Source organism: Sphaeramia orbicularis, chromosome 12, assembly GCF_902148855.1.
Source record: "Sphaeramia orbicularis chromosome 12, fSphaOr1.1, whole genome shotgun sequence".
In the NCBI taxonomy this organism is placed as follows: Eukaryota; Metazoa; Chordata; class Actinopteri; order Kurtiformes; family Apogonidae; genus Sphaeramia; species Sphaeramia orbicularis.
The window spans coordinates 12294038-12318589 of NC_043968.1; the positions used below are offsets into that span (position 1 = coordinate 12294038).

Below are 24552 nucleotides of genomic sequence, written 5' to 3' on the forward strand. Positions count from 1 at the left end.
GTAAATGAATGTCAGTCCTGCAGGAGTGGAAGAATACAGAGGATTATTTTCTCATTATCCAGATCATAATAGGACCCACCAGTGAAACGTAGGTCAAAGGGAAACAGACTTTAAAAAAAAAAAAAAAAGTATTTTCAGTCATATTAACTAGAGAAAAGGCCAATGAATGCAAAACTGAAGAAGGTAAATTTATTGCTGTTTGTTAAAACAGTCTGATGCAGCATTTGAGACTCAACAGCCAACCTGCTACTAATGTGACTGACGATATAAACTAAATGAACATGAGTCTCACTGAAGATCACTGAGTATTAACTTGTGACTCTGTACTAGTTCCCGAATGAATTGTATTCTCTAACTTTTCTCAAGTCATTTATCACCATTTATTATAAAATATTCCTCTGTATTTTCCATTTTTCCAGACAAAATCAGGTATTTTCCAATGTTTAATATACTGACCATGTAAATGTTCACCAAAGCTCAGATTACATTTGAGGGTTATTATATCAAAAACAGAGAAAACTGAAGAAAAAAGGGACTTTTTCAGTACAATATATCATTAACTGAACATAAAACAAGTGTGTCCATCCACTGTCATTGATCCAACTCCATGGGTTTTACTGGTGAATTAATGTTGTAGAAGATGACAGTGTTTCTATGGTAACTACAGAGCCTCTGAACGTCCAAATGGGTCATATCTGATGACCATGAAAAGACGACAAACTGTATTTTACACCAATTATTTACATGGATTGATAGGATTAGTGGGTCAACAGGTATTAAACAGTTTAGATCAGTAGATGCATTTGGTCATAGATGAATGTGTGGGTCTTTAAGGGTTACTGTTGAAAAGTTATTAATTTGACTGATTTTAAAGTCACTCATTGCAGTCTCTGTTGTTTTGTTTTGTTTTTTAAATAACAGTAGATGTAGTAGGTGTTAAACATTTTAGATCAGTAGATGGTTTTGGTCACTGGTGCCTGTTTTGGTCTTCATAGGTTAAATGAAGGTTAAATTTTAGTTCAAATCAAAGTTTATTTATACAGCACTTTACAACAACGTAAAGAAGCCCAAAGTGCTTTACATCTCAAAGCATGATTAAATTATAATATAAAAACAGGTTAATCAAGTACCATAAATATGCATAAAGCAATAGGACACAACACACATTGATAGAAGAGACTACAGATTCAAACCTAACAGTGTCTCAGTGCTAAGGGTTAAAAGCCAGTCTAAACAGGTGAGTCTTTAACCTGGACTTGAACAGGGGCAGGTCAGTGAGGACTCGCAGGAGGCAACGAGTTCCACAGTTTTGGTGCAACAACAGCAAATGAACGACCAGTTGTACACACGCCATGGAGGTAAAGGACAGGTGAGGAAAAAAAGATGCATTTCCTCAAAGTTATGAAATAAATGTTGCATATGAAAAAAGGAAATGTTTCAGAACACCATCTCTGTGTCTCAAAGATCTGGTGCAAATGAGATATACCTCAATTTCCATTTGAGTTGGAGCTGGGGAATTTAACAGATCCAAATAACCTCTGCTATAATTGGTGTTGCTTTGTAACAAGAAATGTCTGTAAAGTAATTTCTGAAGGTGCATAATAGATTAAAGGATAAATCTCTCAGGTACATGTTTAATTAAATGAAAAGCAAGGTTAGAAGAGAATGCATTTTGGCAAATTGCATAGTCTTTTGCATATTTGTGCTGGCAAAATGACTTTGCTTGAGCAGATAGCTCAAATTAATTCCTGATTTTTATCACAGTGTTTCCAATTGGATTTGGGCAGTTGCTGATTTGCAATGTAGCTGTTATTAGTATTTGGGTTTTGTGAGAAAACTGACATCTTCCAGCCTCGCCTCAACACAGAACTAGGGATGGGACTTGAGAACTGGTTCTTTTTGAGAACTGGATCCCAGTAGCCCGATTCCTTGGAATCATTTGCCTGCCTGCTTAATGATTCTGCTTATCGATTCAGCCTTCGTTGCGCATGTGCGATGAGGTCACACGTACGCTACATTGTTTTGGTCAGAACGTAGCCTACATGGTGTTGAAGCAGAAATGGTCTAAAAAGACGACACCAGGTCGACTGGAACACTGTCAAAGCTTCCAGTTCTTCAAAATTGTGGAATCCCTCCAATATGTTCAAACATTTGTCCACAGCATGTGATTCATTTACAGGAATGTCACGTATTTGATATGTTAGTGGCGCTTGTGAATCTAGCGGCGGAGTGAACACCAGACCGTCATCCGGGCCCAGTTCCTATTCTGGTGCGGGCAACAAATGTCGTACCCCCTCAAATAATAGTTTCTGAAGGTAGGGGAAAGGAAATGAGGTGCACAAGAACAGGAGACGGGCTGAGTCGAACCGGTTCCACGTAGTGGAAATGCTGCAATAGAGGAATTAATAAAGCGCCTTTAGTTTCACTTTCACTGTACCTCTCCCCCCGAACCGGGCCCACCTTCATCTGTTCTTATTATTTGTACATACTGTATATTAGGCCTGTAACAGTACACACAATTTTTGGCTTGGTACGTTTTCGGTTTTCAAAGCCATGGTTCGTTTTTTTTTTTTTTTTTTTTTTTGGTTCGGTACGGGAAGAAAGAAAACCCCTCAAAATCTCTTTAATACATTTATGAATTTTTCAACATTTTTCCCCCAATTTTTGGAGACAACAGAATATAGAAAAACAGGAATAATATAATTCTACTGCTATAAATCAAATAGAAAATAAAATAAATTATTAATATTACCAAATGTATTTGAAACATTAGTATTGCATTTTTCCCTGAAAGGTAGTTTTGAACAAACAAGAAAAATCTAATCACAGTTCTGTCAGTTCACATTCTTCATAAAAATAACAACAAAAAAATTCCACATGAAGTGCAACATTAACAGGAGGATAAACTGGTATTCTGTTGAAACAAACTGAAGAGAAACATTGACAACAAACTTAACCAAATTATTTTAGGACAGCTAACAAACTGTTTAGGCCACTGTGTGTACCTGTGTGTGTGTGTGTGTGTGTGTGTGTGTGTGTGCAAGGTGCAATTTGTCTGGGGGATGGTTTGTTGGGTTTTTTTTGTTGGTCGGGGTGGGGGGGTGTGGTCTGGTCCATAACTAACGGAACTAACGCTGGCGTGAAACGAAAGTGAAACTTTATTTTTATATACTTTCAACGTCCAACTCCGCGTTCTGTTCCTCTGTTATGCAGAGTGCGTGAGAGAGAGACACAGACAGAGCTAGTGTGTTTTAGAACTACCGTAGTTCCTAGGGGCCAAACAACATCCGCCTTATTAACGTCTCTTTCCTTGTTGTTGTCTTTCACCTGAACCTGAACTGATCCAAACTGGACTGGACTGATGGCGGAGGGTCTTCAGTCTCTTCCTTCCAGGTTCACATCATATTTGTTGGTTTTTATTAACCTTATATCAGCTGCTATTTCATATTTTGGGTCTATGTGTGCATCCTTCAATATGTCCATGTGGAACTTGCGCGGATTTAAAGTTCTGCATCAAACAATGTCTTTCGTTCCTTTTTTCTTTTTCTCAACATACTGTGCCGTTTCGATACAGCTGTGCACCGAACTGAACAGGTGTGTACCGAACTGAACAGGTGTGTACCGAACTGAACAGGTGTGTACCGAAACAGTTCGGTACGTGTACCGTTACAGGCCTACTGTATATGTTATATTTTCTGTGTAGAGATGGAAATATAAAAGACAGTTAATGCAAACACACCCGTTTGTACTCTTTTATTCCCTCACCCAATGAGAATCGACAAGAGAATCGATTAGGAATGGGATCGATAAGCAAAATCGATAATGGAATCAGAAGGTTAAATTCTTATCCATTCCCATCTCTACACAGAACCATCCATTTTAGAGCTAAAGCTGGTAGACTTGCAGTTGTACTTACTGTAGCTGATCACCCTTGTGTGGACCATTTCAAATTCTGCCAAAACGTGACACGATTTGAAGAGGGATTAGCTGGGCAAAGACAAACTGAAATCATATTGAGACCAAAGTGAGAAATAGCATGCAGAAATTCTCTTCACAGCCTTCTCCATTGCTCTCTCAGGGCTTTTTTCTACATCATTAGATACAAAGTCTCCACCGTTCACCACATTCAGAGGGATGCCATCCTCTGGTACAGCCATCATGACATCTGTTGCTTTTCTTTGCCAAGCCAGAACTAGGCATCTCTGTCTCTTGTCTCCGCAGCAATCTCTAATGGTATCTTTCCTTTAGGAGTCCTAAGATCATTTAGCTTTCATTTACTCCCTGCATGAAGTGAGCTCAGCCCTGCTGGGACGGAGGCAAAAATATAAAAGATTCCGAAGATGAAACATTTGTTGGATATCCCCTGTGATGAAATACAGACTAATTGCAAAGGATATTTGTGTGTTTGTGTGCACAGTGTTTAATGATACGTGATTCATACTCTTTAGAATGGAGATGGGCAAAACAACAGGGTTTAAAGCTGTCACATTTTAAATCATCTAAATATATAGTAACAAGACAAGCGCTCTTAGAACAACTCACATTTCTTTTTAGCTTCGACGACTGAATTAAAAAGTTATAAAATCTTGTTGGACTTTTTGTGCACTGTAACTCAAAGTCCTAAAACAACTGAAATATAGTTTGAGAGGTCAATTAAATTAGAGCTGCAACCGATTAATCGATTAGGTGCTTGAAGTGAATGCAAAAATTCCCCAATTCGATTATCGACTCGAATTGATTGAAGGGAAATATTCTATTGCAGTTTTCCTGAATTGAAGTTTCTTTGTGCATCATAATAAGCGTCCGTGTGAAATACAACAGTGGAACCAATGTTTAACAGCAGAGAAATGAAGGAAACAAAGCTTTGATAAAGGAAAATTGTGGTTGAATGATTTTTTTTGGATCACTTTGAGTCTATCAATCGGTTGCAGCTCTAAATAAAATCAACCTAAATATTTAAAATAATCCAATTAATGTCACAAAACTGTAGATTCAAATTTAAATTTAAATATTTGTCAAAAATGTATTTACCTCTAATAAATATTTCACAAAAAAATTTAAGTTATTCTCTAAAATCATTGTCGCCATAAATTATGTTCACTACACTCAATCTGTCATTATTCAGGAGGTGTATGTAGTATTTCAACTTTAAGATTCTCAAATATGACCTGAAAGTATCACTAGAATGTTCAGAATCGAGTCCTGAAGTTATGCTAAAGATGACACTGTACTGGATTATATAGAAATAAGGACCGGTTGGACGATTTATGTGACCACTAGAGGGAGTAGTGAGTAACTGTACTGGAGGAAAACGTATTAAACTAAACCACAGGGCCTTTGACTAAAATATAGAAGAGATAAAAACAACTGTTAGAGTCACAGTGATAAAAACTAGAAGCACTGTTGTTGTTTTTACCACTGGACAGAAATCAAAATGTAAAAAAAAAAAAAAGGAGTTTGGTGCTCAAATGTAGGGATGGGAATCATTAAGAATTTAACGATTCCGATTCCATGATCGATATTGCTTATCGATCCGATTCCTTATCGATTCTCTTATCGATTCTCATTGGGTGAGGGAATAAAAGAGTACAAACGGGTGTGTTTGGATTAACTGTCTTTTATATTTCCATCTCTACACAGAAAATATAACATATACAGTAGGGCTGTGCAATTAATCGAAATTCAATTACGATTTCGATTATTAGACGCAACGATTACAAAAATTATGTAATCGAGTAAAAACGATTTTTAATTTTGAGTTGTTTTAATTCACGCGCACGCAAGCTACCATGAGCTGCTCTGCCCCGCCCCCCTCTAAGCTACAGCTGCCTGCTAGCCGGCAGGTCCATCCCAAGAGGAAAGTTGGACCTAGTGGTCTGGAAAAACGGCAGGAGAATCACAGCAGAAGTGCTTGGTAAACAAAAAAGGCAAGTCCAATTCAATTGTATGGAATGACTTTGGGTTTGATGAAGAAGACGAAGAGCAAAAACACATCACGTGCAAAAAGTGTTTCGTAGTTGTGTCCGCACCGACCGCTAACACAACAAACCTTTTTAACCATTTAAAGTTTAACCACCGCCACCGTTATCATAATCTTATGAAAAACTAAAACACATAAAAACAACTTTGTCCGCAATGCAGTCTTCAGTTTCCGAATCTCTTTACGCTGCAACTCCCGTATTAACCTAACCCTAACCCGTGTAACCCTAACGTACGTATTCTAGATGGCTGATGTATACAGAAGGCCTGAACTGAAACCTCACGGCACGCCACTGAATTTACTATGTTTCGTACTACATTGAACATACTTGAATTTATAATTTGCACTTTATGTGAGTTTTTTTTTTTTTTTAAATTGCTACAGTTCTATGGCAAGTCTATAGCAGTTTAATTCCAGTGCACTATTTGTTTACAAAAGGAAACATACTTGAATTTACAGTACACTTATTTGCATTCAAAGATTTTTTTGTTTCATACAAAAGTGAACATACTTTGTTTTAGTGGTTAAAAGCTTTATTTATGTTTAAAGAATATATTTTATATTGTTTTGCAAGAAAAAAATAAACAACTTTAAAGTTAACAAATAATCGTTTTTAATAATCGTGATTTCAATTATTGCTAAAATAATCGTGATTATTTTTTTTTCTATAATTGAGCAGCACTAATATACAGTATGGACAAATAATAATAACAGATGACGCCGGGCCGGTTGGGGGCAGTGAAAGTGAAACTAAAGACGCTTTATTAATTCCTCTATTGCCGCATTTCTACTATGTGGAACCGGTTCGACTTGGCTCATCTCCCGTTGTTGTGCACCTCATTTCCTTTCCCTTCTTACCTTCAGAAACTTGTATTTTAGGAGTTACGACATTTGTTGCCCACACTGGAACCGGCCCGGCGTTCACTCTGCCGCTACATTCACAAGCGCCACTGAGTATCAAATATGTGACATTCCTGTAAATGATTGACATGCTGTGGACAAATGTTTGAGGATATTGGAGGGATTCCACCCTTTAGAAGACATGGAAGCTTTGCAAGTGTTCCAAGTAAGTGGACCTGGTGTCGTCTTTTTAGACTGTTTCTGCCTCAACGCCATGTTGGCTACATTCTAACCAAAACAATGCAGCGTACATGTGACGTCATCGCGCATGCAAAACGAAGGCAGAATCGTTAAGCAGGCGGGCAAACGATTCCAAGGAATCAAGCTACTGGGAACTGGTTCTCAAAAAAGAACCGGTTCTCGATTCCCATCCCTACTCAAATGGCAGTGGTTCTTCTACACAGTTGAGTTTGATTCTGATGCTTATGAAGGTTTAAAGCTGCGGGAGACTTTCGTGACCAATTTTTCATCAAATCTGTAAAACCTCAGTCATAGTCTAAGTATCACAAATCCGTAAGTCTTTCTGTGATTACTCACCTGAATCTTTTGCATCAGGGTGAACAGTTTCTTCGTACCATCCACCATAAACAAACCATGTGTTTACATTCAGAGCTGGGAGGGAACTCGGGCATCTTTGGAATTTTGTCATGATGTACATTGTGGGAAATGGAGGTTCACACAGCCACCTGCAGCGGCAGCACAACCATATGACGTTATATGGCTGCAACAAACATAATGCGGAAACGGCTGAAACGCGGAAACAGCTAGAGGAATATGCATAGAGGGAAGGGAGCTCCTGCCGTTTCTGCATAGTGTCTGTTCCAGCTGCTGCTGCTAGGCGGCTGCGCGAGCCTTCACTACCCACAATGCACGTCGTGACAAAATTCCTCAGATGCCCGAGTGACCTACTGGCTCTGTTTGTAAACACACGGTTTGTTTATGGTGGATGGCACTAAGAAACTGTTCACCATGATGCAAGAGATTCAGGTTAGTAATCACAGAAAGGCTTACAGATTCATGATACTGAGGATATGACTGAGGTTTGACAGATTTGATGAAAAATTGGTCACAAAAGTCTCACGCGCCTTAAAAGTGTAACTAATAACACTGGGTTACAAAAAAATGTTTTTTGCAAGTTGTCTAGGTTTTTTCAACTGAATTAGGACCATTTTGCACCGCTAAATCCCAAAATGACATCTGTTTTTCTCAATCAGGTCAGGTTTTTTTGTTAATTTGATTTTGAAAAATTTGATCTTCTTACAAAATATAATAATTAATACCAAAATAAGATCGGTAAGCGCACTTTATGAAACTTGTGACTTGGTTTTATCAACCAAACGTTGCTTTTGTGTGTTTGGTATTCCTTTTTCCAGTGTGACTACGGGGTGTCTTTTCTGATCCAGTTACTGTATACATCAAACAGACGGGGTTCATGCTGCGTACAGACATAACACATCTACAGCGTATGGACGCAGACGTGTTCCAGAGTAAAGGCTGGAGGATGCAGGCGTTTGGTGTTTGACCTGTTCCTGATTCATGCAGGCCTATGGAACACAGCTGCTGTCGTCAGTCGGATCCAGACAGACTCAGACTAAACTCACTCCAGTACTTTAGAGTCTGTTTACTAGAGGCTGAGATTTTTTTTTTTTTCTTTTTTGTCATCAGCAAATACACGAACGGGAGGATTTATCTTCTAATTGTGCTGCGTCTGAGAGTTTAGGCATAAAATGGAAGTCTCTTATGCAATCACACGCCAGTAATCCGGCTGCGAGAGCGCCGTGCCAACTGTGGCAGACTTTTATCATTGTTTCACATCTGAGACAGGATGTTGCTTTTCTTTTGACGGCCCTCAACCAAAACCAGCTGCAGGCGTCGGTGTGTGTTGTTCGAATGCCTGTCTGCGTGTGTGTCTTTGTGGGAAAAACCTGACCCCGATTTCTTACCAGCAAAGCGCTCTGCATTTTCATTTCTTTCTTCAGCCCCCTCCTCTTTCTTCTTTTTCTTCCTCATTATGTTTTGTTTACTCCCCTTGAAGCACCCCCTTCCTTTCTACCCTTCCACACAGACCCACTCTGACCTGGCTGCAATGTGTGTCCCTGCATCCTACTGCTGTGTTTATCATCCCAGCATTTGCCTGTATTCCCTTCAGAGAGAGCCTGTTTTGTTTGGAGAGCCAAAAGAAAACAGTCATGTCAAAGACACCTCCCACCAGCGCCCCAGATGGATCACAGCGCTTTCATATGGACCAAAAAGGATGGCAGACATGCAGAACTTGTGGGTATTCAGTTAAAATTTGTCTCACGAACACACAATCGTCTTTTGCTACAAAAAGACTGACCTCAGGTACACACAACAACTACAGAAAAAACATGTTTGATGGGTACTGCGGAGAGGTCAAAGGTCAATTTAGTCTGAGGAAGACTGCGTTTGGAATGTTTAAAGCATAACATTAGTTCCAGACGACGCAGAATAGACAGCAGAGGCAGCAGTAGAAGCTTTTTTCAGGAACAGACCCAGACTTAACTGGCAACACATCTCAGCATCTATGATAGTAATCCAAAACCAGCCAAGAGCCCAGAACTGTAGTGATAGGACTAAATACCCCATGCATTGTTTCATCTATTAACCATCTATCGCCAGTAAAAATAACAACACAATAACCCATAAATTACACTGGGTTACAAAAAAATGTTTTTTGCAAGTTGTCTAGTTTTTTTCAACTGAATTAGGACCATTTTGCACCGCTAAATCCAAAAATGACATCTGTTTTTGTCAATCAGGTCAGGTTTTTTTGCTAATTTGATTTTGAAAAATTTGATCTTCTCACAAAATTGATTACATTTTTGTGACTTTTTCAGTTGATTTTTTTTATATAGTTCTCACCCAAAATAGGTTTTAAGAGAAAAAAAATCATTTTCTTACAGGATGTATTTATTATTTATTATGTATTCACCGCAGATGTAGCAGAATACATCAGGCTTATTTTTGCAAGATCTTCTAGTCGAAGCCATTTCATTCACCTGTAAAATTAAAAAAAAAAAACATTAATCATAAATTGGCAAAAGTAAAATCTTCAGAAGTCGTTTATTGCAAGAAATATGAAAGAATTTTGTATCATATGATGTGAAAATGCCCATAAATGTAAGCAAAAATGTTAAAAAGCCAATATGTAGCATAGTTCAGAAAGTTGACCTGATTGAGCAAAATTAATGTGATTTTTGGATTCAGCACACCAAAATTATCCTAAATCAGCTCAAAAAACTTAAACAATAAATTTGTTGTTGACCAGTGTTATCAATTAATCCATTAATCATTAGTTAGTTGACCTTATCGATTGATTAATGATTAATTGATAATTGGCGATTTTCCTGAGAACCTGAATTTGTCTTTCAATAGGGTCTATAAGAATAAAAGCTAAATATTGTTTATATACTTCATGAAAAAACCATGTCATATTCCTAAATGATTCTGTCCTACTTATAATACTATAGGGGTATGGGGTGGTGCAGTTCGTGCCCCCCCCCCACACACACACACACACACACACATACACACAGAAGTGAAAGTGAAACTTTTCACTCATTTATCTTTTCCCTACCTCCTCAAGCTTCACAAACTTTAATTTGAGGGGGCAAGACGTTTGTCCTGGATTATTATATATTATACAAATGTATAATAAGTCAAATCTATTACCGATTAGCCGATTACCTAAAATGTCCAGTTGTTGGTTGTATTAATGAACACAAGTGGCAGAACGGGAAAGAGCAGCACAGCCAATAACCTGGAAGGGGTGGGGTCATTTGCATTTAAAGGGCCAGCGCTCAAAATGACCTTTCTGGTGTCATTACTCAAAAATATTGTTGAAGATGGACCTGTGGAGTTGAATTAATGAAGAATTCAGACCCAAGCAGAGCATTTCTATGGAGAGAAATTTGTTTCTTTATTCATCAATCCAAAAGAATGGATTTGCAATTAAAAAGAATACATTTGCAACCAAAAAAAAAAGAGATTTGAGAGCAAAAGTCAGTAAGCGGCAATTAAAAAAAAGATCATTTTGCTTGTAAATCCCTCCTCTTTGTTTGCAACTTCAAAAGTTTTGCTTGCGAATTTGACTGCACTTAATGGGCGGGGCCTGCGTTGATGGATGAGAGAAGAGTTTCTATTGGTGGGTTTGACCTGGCACCAGCTTCCGTGTTAAACCCACTTTTCAACATCTACTTTATCATTGTTTAAAAAGCATCTGAAAAGGACTTTAATTCATGAAAAAATGTAAGGTTGTGTATCACTCGATTTGTATTTGATGATTTGTAATGTGGATTACGTTTTTATTGTTTTTACTTTAGTTTATTATTTCAGTTATATTGTATTTTTTATTCTTTTTTTTTTGTTTGTTTGTTTTTGTGTATTGTTCATTTCGGGGGAGGTATTCATATAAGCCTTCTTTTTGGCTTCTAACCTCTCCTGCACAATTTTGTTACTAGTTTGAATGTTGTTTTTTTCTATTGTTGTTTTTATTTTGTGCAAATAAATTAAATTAGAAATTCTCTGTTGTGTTATGTTACTGGGAGGTCAGTTCATAGTCTATCGCTCTTTGAAATTGAAATGTGTCCCATAAGTAATGGATTACACTAAATGGCATCAGTTACAGCCTGTACATTCACAGCCTGAGCAGAGGAATCCATTCTTTTTGATTGATGGATAAAAAAACACGTTTCTTTCTATACATTTACAGTTTATGCAGACTATAGGGAAATGTTTTAAAATGCATAATTCCATTTTAAAAAAAGCAAAATATCACTCTTTAAAAAAAAAAAAAAGTCTACAAAAGGTATTGAATATGATATGGTAGATCTTAAGTTATGTTGTCATTAACTTGTTCCCTGTATTGTGTTTAAATGTGTCTTAAATGTCCAAGATGCAAACAAAGTAATGTTAGTCGACTCAGTTCCATTCCTTCCAAACTTGACAATTTAGACTGAAGTTAGGAACCAAAAATCACTAACTTTGCAGAAAAAATGATCACGGGTAAATTCAGTTCTGTGTACAGTATGTATGTAATATTCAGTCTATGCTGATGTAAATAAATAATTTTTTTCTAAATTCTAGGAGTCACACATTTTTGCCAGTATGGCTGTAAAAAAAAGCGTTAAATTCTGTTCTAAGTCTTAAAAAGGTCTTAGGGTTTAGGAACCCTGAGCATTTATGCATACAGTTTCCCTTTCTTGCCAGTTATTAGCCACTTAGCATGCTCCACAAACTGCCTAATTCATTTAGCATCCATTGTGGGATGTAGCGGTTGCAGGTGTTAGCTCTGTGAGAGACCGAGGGGACAGGACACGGTGACAAATGATTGTTCCTAAATGACATTTTTGGTTGTAATAAATAATGGCCAGACAGGAAGGCCACTTAACCCATAAAAACACAGTCTTATTTTTAGGGCACTTCCCAAAGGATCTTTCCTCTCTATTTAACCTTTCTTTAAGTGATTTATCACCATTTATCATTGTATTATTCTTTGTATTTTGCTTTTTTCAGTGAAAATCATGTATTTTCCTATATTTAACCCTTTCATGCATCGTGGTCACTACAGTGGACAGCTATTCTACAGCTGTTCTCTTGTATATTCATGGATTTTGTTGTTCTTTTCATTGTTTTTTTTTTGTTTTTTTTGTTTTTTTTTTTTGTTTACACATATCTTTATTAAAGTTTTAAGACACTACATATCTTTTCTGACATGAATTGATAACATTATGTAGATCTTTCCTGAGCATAAACCCCCAGAATCACAAGCCCTCCCCATAGTTTTCACACAATTTATCAGTAAATACATGTTTCTGTGCGTCAAAAATTAAAAGTGTAGTGTCCAGCCGAGTGGACATTTTTGCAACTTCATGAAAAATAGGTACATAAGATTTTTTTTTTTCATTATGATTTTTACCTCCGCCAAGGAGGTTATGTTTTTGCCAGGGTTTGTTTGTTTGTTTGTCTGTCTGTTAGTGTGCAACATAACTCAAAAAGTTATGGACAGATTTTGATGAAATTTTCAGGGTTGGTTGGAAATGGGATAAGGAAAAAATGATTAAATTTTGGTGGTGATCGGGGGTGGGGGGGCCCATTTCCAACAAACCCTGAAAATTTCATCAAAATCTGTCCATAACTTTTTGAGTTATGTTGCACACTAACGGACAGACAGACAAACAAACAAACAAACCCTGGCAAAAACATAACCTCCTTGGCGTGGGGGGGGCCCACAGGGGGGGCCACTGATCAGCCTTGGCGGAGGTCTGCGCTCTCCGAGTGCTTCTAGTTTTTAATATATTTTTTTATTTTTTTCAATTATTTTTATTTTATTTATTTATTTTTCAGAAGAAAATTTTCAGTCGCATTGTTTTTTTCATGCCTAAAGAGGAATAAAAACGCTCAGGAAAAAATTTTGATTAAGGTTCTCATAATTTGTGCATGAAAGGTTTAATACACTGATCATGTAGATGTTCATTAAGGCTCAGATTGAAGTTGAGGGGTTATATCAGAAGTAGAGAAAACTGATGAAAAAGTGACTTTTTTATTAAAATCTATCATTAACTGAACATAGAACCAGTGTGTCCATCCACTCTCAGTTATAAATCTCTATGGGTTTTACTGGTGAATCAATGTTGTAGAACGGGTGTCAAACTCATTTTTGTTCAGGGTCCATATTTAGCCCAATTTGATCTCAAGTGGGCCAGACCAGTAAAATAATGACTTAATAACGTATAAATAATGACAAATCCAAGTTTTTCTTTTTGTTTTACTACAACACCCCCCCCCCCAATTAAATTATAAAAATATTTACATTTTACAAAAAAGATGTAAACAACCTGAAAAAAACTGAAATTTCATTTGAAAAATTAGTGCAATTTTAACAATATTATGCCTCAACTTATTATTTATACATGTACGTTACACACAATGTTACATAAACATTTGGAAACAGGCAGAATATTGTGAAAATTTTGGTGTTTTGAACTAAAATTTGAACAATTTCTACAATGTTGCATCTCTTATTATTAACACAACTACAGATCACAGTGGATCTATAAGTGCACAAAACATTCATGCCACGTTTCCACTACGTGATATCGGCTCGACTCGGCCTTTTTGCGTTTCCATTACGAAAAAGGACCTGGAATCTGGTACCCAGTACTAGTTTTTTGGTTTCACTTCCGCCGAGGTTCCAGGACTGGGGAACAGATACTAAAACATGACGTGTAAACACTGCAGACCACTGACTGGTCAGAGAGTCGTCTCTGTGACCCGCTGTTTTACAAAAAACAGATGCAGAAGTTGACAGTAAATATAGCGGGAGGTTAATCCACATGATGACAGCCTGTAAAACTACACCATGGTTTGTAAAGGAGGTTCAGGTGTAAAAATTCAGCATGAGCTTGACGAGACAACACGCAATGAGTGAGTTTATCAGCAACTCTGAGCAGACAACACGGAAATAATGCATCGCATCGCTATGACGACCAGGTACTGTGAAGTGGGTAGTATCCTGTAATGGAAACGGTCTCCAGGAATAGGACCTGGTACCTGAGTCAAGTTGAGTCGAGCCGGTTCCATGTAGTGGAAACGTGGTTTTAGTAACAGGCAGAATATTGTTAAAATTGCACATTTCAGGTTGTTCATCTTTGTTTTTAATGTATTTATTTGCATTTTATTGTGAAATAATAGTTTTGTAAATGTAAATATTTTCGCAGTGTAATATTATTTTTTTCACTTAGATTTTTTTCCACATAATTTTTCACAAAGAAAATTTGTACTTGTCTAGTTGTCATTACACTGGTCAACAACAAATTTATTGTTGAAGTTTTTTGAGCTGATTTAGGATAATTTTGGTGTGCTGAATCCAAAAATCACATTAATTTTGCTCAATCAGGTCAACTTTCTGAACTATGCTACATATTGGCTTTTTAACATTTTTGCTTACATTTATGGGCATTTTCACATCATATGATACAAAATTCTTTCATATTTTTTGCAATAGACGAGTTCTGAAGATTTTACTTTTGCCAATTTATGATTGTTTTTTTTTTAATATTACAGGTGAATGACATGGCTTCGACTAGAAGATCTTGCAAAAATAAGCCTGACGTATTCTGCTCCATCTGTGGTGAATACACCATTGTACCTGACAGGAATCAAGTGATCAAATGATTTTTTTTTTCTCTTAAAACCTATTTTGGGTGAGAACTATATAAAAAATCAACTGAAAAAGTCACAAAAATGTCATCAATTTTGTGAGAAGATCAAATTTTTCAAAATCAAATTAGCAAAAAAACCTGACCTGATTGAGAAAAACAGATGTCATTTTTGGATTTAGCGGTGCAAAATGGTCCTAATTCAGTTGAAAAAACCTAGACAACTTGCAAAAAACATTTTTTTGTAACCCAGTGTTATTTATGGCTTATTGTGTTGTTATTTTTACTGTAGATCACATTGGTCTGTATGTGGAACCTGAACCAAAATGATTTGGATAACCTGGACTGTTCTGGTTCATTTCTGCACTTTCATCCTGCGGGCCGGAATGGAACCTTTGGTGGGCCAGATGTGGCTGTTGTAGAAGATGACAGTGTTTCCTCAGAAACTATGGAGCTTCTAAATGTCCAAATGGGTCATATCTGATGACCATGAAAAGATGACAAACTGCATTTTACACCAGTTATTTACATGTATTGATTGGATTAGTGGATCAGCAGGTATTAAACATTTTCTATCAGCTGATGCTTTAGGTCAGGGGTGTCAAACTCATTTTAGTCCAGGGGCCACATTCAGCTAAATTTGATCTGAGGTGGGCCGAACCAGTAAAATAATAACAGAATAATATATAAATAATGTCAACTCCAAACTTTTCTCTGATTTAGAGCGAAAAAAGTAAATTTACATTATGAAAATGTTTACATCTACAAACAATCCTCTCAAAAGATGTGAATAACATGAACAAACTGAAAAAATAAGTGTAATTTTAGCAACATTCTGCCTCAGTTTATCATTTAAACATGTGCATTATAACTTACAGATGACAGTGGATCTACAAATACACATAACATTTAATAACAGACAGAATATTGTTAAAATTGTACTTACCTCTCTTAAGGCATTTCAGGTTGTTCATATTTGTTCAGGTTATTCACATTTTTTTTTTGCAAAACTATAGTTTGTTTTAGTGTAAACATGTGAAAATATTTACATTTACAGGGTGGGGAAGCAAAATTTACAATATTTTGAGGCAGGGATTGAAAGACAGTGTATGACCAATTAGTTTATTGAAAGTCATGAGAATTTATTTGCCACAAGAAAATGGACATAATAGAAAATGTTTTTATTCTATGTGTCCTCCTTCTTTCTCAATAACTGCCTTCACACGCTTCCTGAAACTTGCGCAAGTGTTCCTCAAATATTCAGGTGACAACTTCTCCCATTCTTCTTTAATAGTATCTTCCAGACTTTCTCGTAATAGTTTTGCTCATAGTCATTCTCTTCTTTTCATTATAAACAGTCTTTATGGACACTCCAACTATTTTTGAAATCTCCTTTGGTGTGACGAGTGCATTCAGCAAATCACACACTCTTTGACGTTTGCTTTCCTGATTACTCATATGGGCAAAAGTTTCTGAAAAGGTATGGATAATAGTGTTAGGTATGATTATGACATCAATATATGTTTGGTTTCAAAACAATTGACGTAGTGCCTGCTGAGAAAAAAACAACTAAATGTTCATTGTAAATTTTGCTTCCCCACCCTGTTCAAGGAGAAGTATCTGAAGTTGTCATTATTTACATATTATTATGATAGTATTTTATTGGTTTGACCCACTTGAGATTGAATTGGTCTGAATGTGGAACCTGAACTAAAAGGATTGTTAATATCTTCAGTGTAATATTTGCGTTTCACAAATTCATCCCAGGGGCCAGATCGGACCCTTTGGCGGGCTGGTTTTGGCCCCCGGGCCGCATGTTTGACACCTGTGCTTTAGGTCGCTGGTGGCTGTTTGGGTCTTTATGGGTTAAATCTATAGAGCATATATGTGTATAAAGTAGTGTTAGACCAACATTAGTTCACATCAGCTTCAACGTAAACATCAGTACAACTTCCTCACACGTGTGCCAAAGACACTTAAGAACAAGACACTTTACTCGACAGTTATTTCCTGTTTCAGTCTCACAGCATTTCTCCACTGCTGTAAGTGAACTAGATTTACTGATTTCAACCGATTCCTTTGCTATAACTGTTCCCATATAAATACTGGACCCGTTTCCCACAAGGCACATCTGTTCTGTACGTTCTGACTTTAACCCTTTCATGCATAGCGGTCACTACAGTGGACAGTTACTCTACAGCTGTTCTCTTGTATATTCATGGATTTTGTGGTTTTAGTTCTATATACAATGGACACTTCATGCATCATCCTATACACCGCATTTCATACCATTACTGGAACTTTGCTGTTCTAGATAAACCTAATCTGCAGTAACATGTTTGAGTGTTAAAAAAAAAAAAAAAAAAAAAAAAAAAGCTAATTGTTATTAGTGTTGCGGGGTTCTTTCTCACACTGCTCAAAAATATAACATCACAGGCGTAGTTGAAAGTGCAAAAATGGTGGTGGTTTATTTTGCCGTCGGCCTCCCAAAGTGCAGTGCAATATTTACAAGTGAAGTCAAAAAAAAAAGGAAAAACAAAAAACACTATTTACAAATTTACAAAGTTCAAGAAAAAAAAAATGCATTTAAACAGAGTTCTTCCATAACTCACCAAAAAATTGTCACACACTAAAAAAAAAAATCTCACCAAGGTTCAGAATCAACAGCTCAGTTGCCAGCTCTGCAACTCTGAGAAGACTGACTCACCAGGGCTTCAGCAGCCTCCTTTTAAATGCTAAGCCCCTCCTTATGGGCCGGTCAAATAAAGACTTTTTTAACAAAATGTATTTTTACCAGTGTTTTTAAACACAATTATTCACAACTAAAATAAACATATAACACTTCACAATTCAACAGATTTTCCAATTAAATATCAAACCAAAATACCTTCTTCCTTGAAATAAAAAATACAGAAAACCAAAAACACTACATAATTAAATCACATGACTGGAAACCGCGCGAGATTTCCCCCATAATAATGCCCCGGAAATGACCCCTCGTTCTTGTCCTTTTGAGTGACGTGGCGGGCATGGCAGAACGCCGAGACAATACGGACCCAGGTAAGTGATTGAACTGTTGTAGATATGTATGCAATTACTTGAAAAATGCGGCCGAGTGTGCACCCTCGGTTGCGCTATAGTTTGGATGGGGAAGAGAGTGTGAATGGCGAACTGATGAATGAGTGCAAACACGGACGGGGAGAGACTGAATGACATGAGTGTGTGTGTGTGCGTGCCTGTATGTGTGTGCGTGTGCCGGGTCGCGTGTGCTCCGCACGTAGCAGGAGACAGCGGAGACTCAGTGACGGGGTCGCTCCGTCACAATTAGACTGTAATTAACAGGATTTTTTTTTTTTTTTTCCAATTTTTTTTTTTTTTTTTTTTTTGTTTTGCATATTATCTCCATGAAATGAGTAATAACTACTATTAGAGTATGATAAAATGTGAGAAAACATCAGATTAGCTACATTAACCCTTTCATACACGAATTATGAGAACCTTAATCAAAAATTTTTCCTGAGTGTTTTTATTCCTCTTTAGGCATGAAAAAAACAATGTGATTGAAAATGTTCTTCTGAAAAATAAATAAATAAAATAAAAATAATCCAAAAAAATATTAAAAAATACATAAAAAACAATAATGAAAAAAAAAAAAAATTCTTATGAACCTATTTTTCATGAAGTTGCAAAAATGTCCACTCAATTGGACACCATGTGTTTAATTTTTGACGCACAGAAACATGTATTTACTGATAAATTGTGTGAAAACTATGGGGAGGGCTTGTGATTCTGGGGGTTTATCCTCAGGAGAGATCTACATAATGTTACCAATTCATGTCAGAAAAGATATGGAGTGTCTTAAAACTTTAATAAAGATGTGTGTGAAAAAAAACTAAACAAAACAAAAAAAAAACCCCAAAAAGAACAACAAAATCCATGAATATACAAGAGAACAGCTGTAGAATAGCTGTCCACCGTAGTGACCAGTGTGCATGAAAGGGTTAAACATGTTTTTATTTCCTAGTTTTCACCTAGTATATCTGTAAATACATGTTACTTTGCTTCTAAAATTAAACGCATGCTGTCTAGCTGAGTGGACATTTTTGTAACTCCATGAAAAATAGGTTCATAAAAAAATTCAATCTCATTGTTTTTTTTGTTTTTCATGCCCAAAGAGGAACAAAAATCACTTGGGGGAAAAACATTTTGATTAAGGTTCTCATAATTCATGCATGAAAGGGTTAAAGTGACATATTTCAAACACATGGATTGGATGAAAAAATATTTATTTTGAGGTATTTTCTGGTCGCAGCAATGAACTCTTGCAATACTACTCTCATCTGGAGGAAGTAAATGTCTGTTAAAAAAATAAAATGTATGATATTTATGATAAAATAATGCTGGTTACCAAGGTTATAATAGTTTTGGATTTTTCATTATAGTTTAGTTTTATTTAGTTTTGACTTTTTTTTCTCTAATTCAGTTAGTTTTGATTCGTTTTTAGAGCAGGTTTGCTAGTTTTTATTAGTTTTCCTTATTTTCTAATAAAATGCTTAGTTTTAGTTTAGTTTTAGTTTTTTTTTAAATATCTTTTATCTTCTTTGCTGTCGAATTCAAATAAATCCCAGACAGGACTCTGCTGCTTTCTCTCAACTTGAGTCTCTATGTTTCCAGGTAGACTGGGGACCAGAAGACGACTGGAAACCACAAGTGACGAGAAGTGACAGACCGTTAAATATCATACGGTGTCATCAGCTAAAATTGCTCGAGGGAAATAAATCGATTTCATATCAATCTGGCATTGACAAAGATGAAAACGAAGGGAATTTTATCCATAATTTTTATACGTTTTAGTTAGTTTTGTAACCACACAACACAGTTTCAGTTAGTTATCGTTTTTTCTTTTAATTATAGTTTTCATTTATTTCAGTTAACGAAAATGTTCTTACAATTCTCGTTTTCGTCATTTTGTTAGTTTTGGTTAACGAGAATAACCTTGGTTGGTTACTTGTAAAAAATGTGATTGCAGTGTACTACAGTGACGTGCAGTGGGGTTCATGGCTGGGGAGGCACTGACTCTTTCAGAGCCAGATCTACAAATATATGGTGGCCTGAGAAACTGGAATAGAGCGAGTGAGCAAAAGGAATGGCCTGGGTATATGGGCTCTGCGTCAAGTCAGCATAGGTAGACTGGCAGGAATTCAACAGGAAACCTTCAAAAAGAGCCATTTCAAACTAAAAATAAAAAAAGTTTATGGTCTTACCTTTATTTGTACATGAAATCTAATCCTCCATTTTTGATGAGGTGAATTAAAGTGTATAAAAAAGAACGAAGAAGATTATAAGCGCATGAATCTGTGGACTCACAGACGCCATCTATCATGAGGAAGGGGTACTGTTTGCCTCCCCTAGTGACTTTTTCACTGTGGTTTTCTGATCAATCTGCGAGCCTAAACACATTACAGAAATACATTCCATACGTTATGCAGATTATGGAAGGATAGAGCATATAATCAGAGTGTTTGAAAGCATTTTAACTGCGATATACAGAGGGACAGCGACACACTATTTTCATCGGGTACCAGCAGAGTTTATGAGGGGAGGAGACAGTTCTGCGGGAGGCACAGCACAGCGCTGCCTCACGGCGCATCTCCTCCCTGTATTTGAACGGAGCATGCGGAAATTCTGCTATTCTAATTGACAAAAAAAAAAAAAATAATAGCAATATTGGATTCGAATAGAAAATGAGTTTATAGGACATACCAGCTGACAACTATCAACATTTATTATATTTTATAGTCAAGTGTTTTTTCTTTTCAAGATTGACTGCACGTCACTGGTGTACTATTATTGTACTTACACCTTAATAATTTACAGACTCTGTTGGGTTTCTGTAAATTGGCTTAGAGTCTGGCTTTGACCAACTCTATATATAAAGTGTCATGAGATAACTTTTTTGTTGTGATCTGGCGCTATGTAAATAAAATTTGATTGATTGAGTGATTTGATTGGTTTTCCCCTGTAAGTCGCTTTGGAAAAAAGTATCTGCCAAATGCATAAACATAAACCAGGGATTAAAGTTCTCCGTCACCACGATGGATTTCCGTCAAATGGAAAAATTGAGGGGGGAAAAAAGTCATATTGAAATAACTTCTCCACGTGACTCCGCGATCCTGTCCTGAATCTGCAGGTGTTTAACACAGGCACAGGGGGCTGACAGGTTTAACAGTGATGATAATAAGATGACTTCTTTATTTTTATGTCGGGAGGAGAGATTGATGACTATTTATGTTTGGAAGGAAACGCTGCTCATTCTGTGCCTCAGAAACACATGGACAAGTTCAGCTTTACCGAAGTTCAGCCTCCAGACTAACTTTAGTTTAGTGCTAACAAGTAGCTTTCATTATGAAAGAACCACAGCGAAAAGGGAAGAAGACAGAACTGATCTACATGGACCTTCATGTCTGGGTTCATAGCTTATCTCCTCTTGCTGGTATATGACTAGTGTGTGTGTATGTGCCCTTCCCGTGCGTGCGGCTGTGCGCGCTGCGGCCTTACGCGGTTACACGCCCGACTGCATAAGTGCTTTATTTTGACCCGTTTAGCATCTGATTTCTATCTGTGTGGTACAGCACGAAGATAACATTGAATGAATGAGTAACACCCTTGGTATTTGCAGTGCCACTGTATTTTAAATACCCTCAGAGAGGATCTGTAACAGAATATAATTTCTGTTTCAGTTGACATAATTTCTTCCAATCAAAAGAGAACATGATATTGGCGGGGGGGGGGGGGGGGGGGGTTGTGGATGCAGGTTTGATGACGTACAGATTATTTTGGCTAGCATATATGACATCATGGACACATTTGTAGAGGAAGGTGCTGAAGTGGTAACTATTGAGAGATGCGTGAAAAATAGATGGAGGTGGGCGTGGCTTAATGAGAAGGGAGACGATGGAACTCCAATTAGATCATGGTGCAAAAAAATGAAGCAGCCTGGTGCGCGCATGTGCGTAGTTTGCCACAAGAAAATTCTGTATGAGTTGGTTAGGGTTACATTTACACAGACATTTTCCCCAAAATTCATGTGCTGTTGGAGTTATGTTTTAGGAGTTCCTAAATTGTTAAAAAGTTTTTCACTCATTTTTTGCAGTAAGGTTTTCTTCTAGTTATTTTCACTTGCTTCAAAGGTTTTCATACCCTTTAAAATTAACCAGAGAGCACCAAAATTGACCTGAAGCTTTAAAAATTTTCTGGGGTAGGACCCCCAGACCCCCCACCAATACCACTCATGACATTTTTTCTATCCATGTTACTAATCTTCTACATCTGTACACTCTCCCATTCAGTGTGTTTTACAGGATTGCCAAATTTGACTATATAAACTTGTACGCTATAGTAGTATTGTATTGCAACATTTTTAATAGTGGCCAATGATTTGGACCAGAAGAAAATTTTCAGTCAGATGAAAAATTTTTGCTTTAATCCCTGACATAAACATAATAATTTAGTTTTATTCATATACACATGTTATGTCCTTAATCATCCTGAATACATTTATGTGGGAAACAGGAAGTGGACCATTTCATCCCATTGTTAAAGCCTACTTTGGAGCATTTTGTGAAGAGAGGATCATTTGCAGTTCAGCAGAGACTTTCAATACCCAGTTGTGGATCAAATAGGTCGATATAAATTTTTCCACAGCCTAACCCTTGTGCTTTGAGTGTCATTTCCCTGTGGCTCCTTCAGTCTTTCCCACACTGGGTGTTGAATACTTAAAAGAAAAATACACATCTACCCTTTAGAAGTTTTATCACACTAAAGATGATTGTAATTTTAGTGCTGTGGTAAGAAAATAAACTGGTTTGGTCATATCCTATAAATCTGTGTAAACCACACTATAGCCACAAGAGCCTTTTGCAGTGTCGTCGAGTCTGAAGTTGGCCTCGTCCTGCCTTGTTTTGGTCTCATCTTCTTCTCAATCCATCAATGCTTTGCTCGTCTTTGTGTCGATTTACATCTGGTCTTGGTCATTGCTAGGGGTGTGTATCGGCAAGAATCTGGCAATACGATAAAAATCACAATACTAGGATCACGATATGATATATCATGATATATCATGATACTGTTAAGGCAATTTTTTGTTTGTTTCTTTTGTTTGTTACGATTATTATTACCGGGAAGAATTGAATTACAGCAGAAATCTGCACCAATACTAAACACATTTTTATTCGATCACAACAGGATCTAATGCTATATCACAAAATGTTCCTGTGTTCAAACTGAAATTACGTTTTTTAAAGACATTACAGTTTAAGATCCTGTTCAAATGTTCATATTCTATTAGTTCAGAACTAACATCAGATCATTATTTTGGTGCGATCCCAACAAAGGAACTGTCATCTGCTTCTCTCAGACAGTAAAAAGTGCTTTTAGGATAACAGAAATAACCGTTATTTAATAAAACAGTGCTAAATAATAATAACTAACATATAAACAATAAAGAAACACAAAAATGAACCTCCGCCATATCTGCATTGGAATAAATACCAAAAAATATCGATAAAGTATTGTGAAATGAAATATCGCGATATATTGCTGAACTGATATTTTCTTACACCCCTAGTCATTAAATAGTCTGTGTTTAGCTGGTCTTTTTAATTTTTTTTTTTTTTTTTTTTTTAATGCTTTATATTTATCTCCATATTTTACGATAGACAAAATAAACGACAAAAAAACCCCAAAAGACAGACCACAACACTTAGAGCATCCAGGTTCAATCTCCAGACAAACAAAACACAGACAAGTTCAGGACAAATTAGGATAAGATTATGCAGATTCAAGGATTTCTTTGATTAAAAAAAAAACACAGTCCATTTTTCGCAATATTTTTTTTTACATTTATCGGCAGTAAGTCTAGGCTGGTTTTTGTTCCTCTTAAAAATACAGGAAAAATCTGTAAAATAAACAGTGAAAATTCTGTTAAATTACAATTTTTTTATTTTTTTATTTTTATTTTTTTTTAAGTGTACAACATATCCATTGTTCCATATATAAAGGGTTTAGGCTGAAGTTCAGACTTATTTTACCTAACCCTATTTACAATTAACACCATGTTTCCACATGAAAACAAACAAACAAAACAATTTGGCTAAGTCCATTCTTATTATATTGTTGATTTCCTTTATCAGCGATGACCAGTATTGTACAATCTTCGCACAGTCCCAAAAAATGTGAAAGTGCCCTGGCCTCCCAAAGCCACAGTCCTCTGTGTTTACATGGTGTTGATTACAGCACTATTTGATGGAAATACTTTGTGCTTCAGAGCATATGGTCATAAAATTCCTCTAGAGGTGTCTCTCCCAAAATTGGTCAGAGAGCTGTTTTTATTGGTTTGCCAATCATCAAGAGTAAAATGCACGACAATACTAAAAATGTGAATTTATTTTCCAAATCCCGGCAGAAGAAAAGTGTTGTCTGGATGAGTTTATA

The 24552-nt window shown here is 36.5% G+C and overlaps 1 protein-coding gene across 1 annotated transcript in view; it reads right to left on the bottom strand.

The window, feature by feature from the left end:
- LOC115430264 (laminin subunit gamma-1-like) overlaps window positions 1-24552 on the bottom strand; it is a 312548-nt gene that overhangs the window by 266157 nt on the left and 21839 nt on the right. The gene's annotated exons all lie outside the window — the stretch shown is intronic.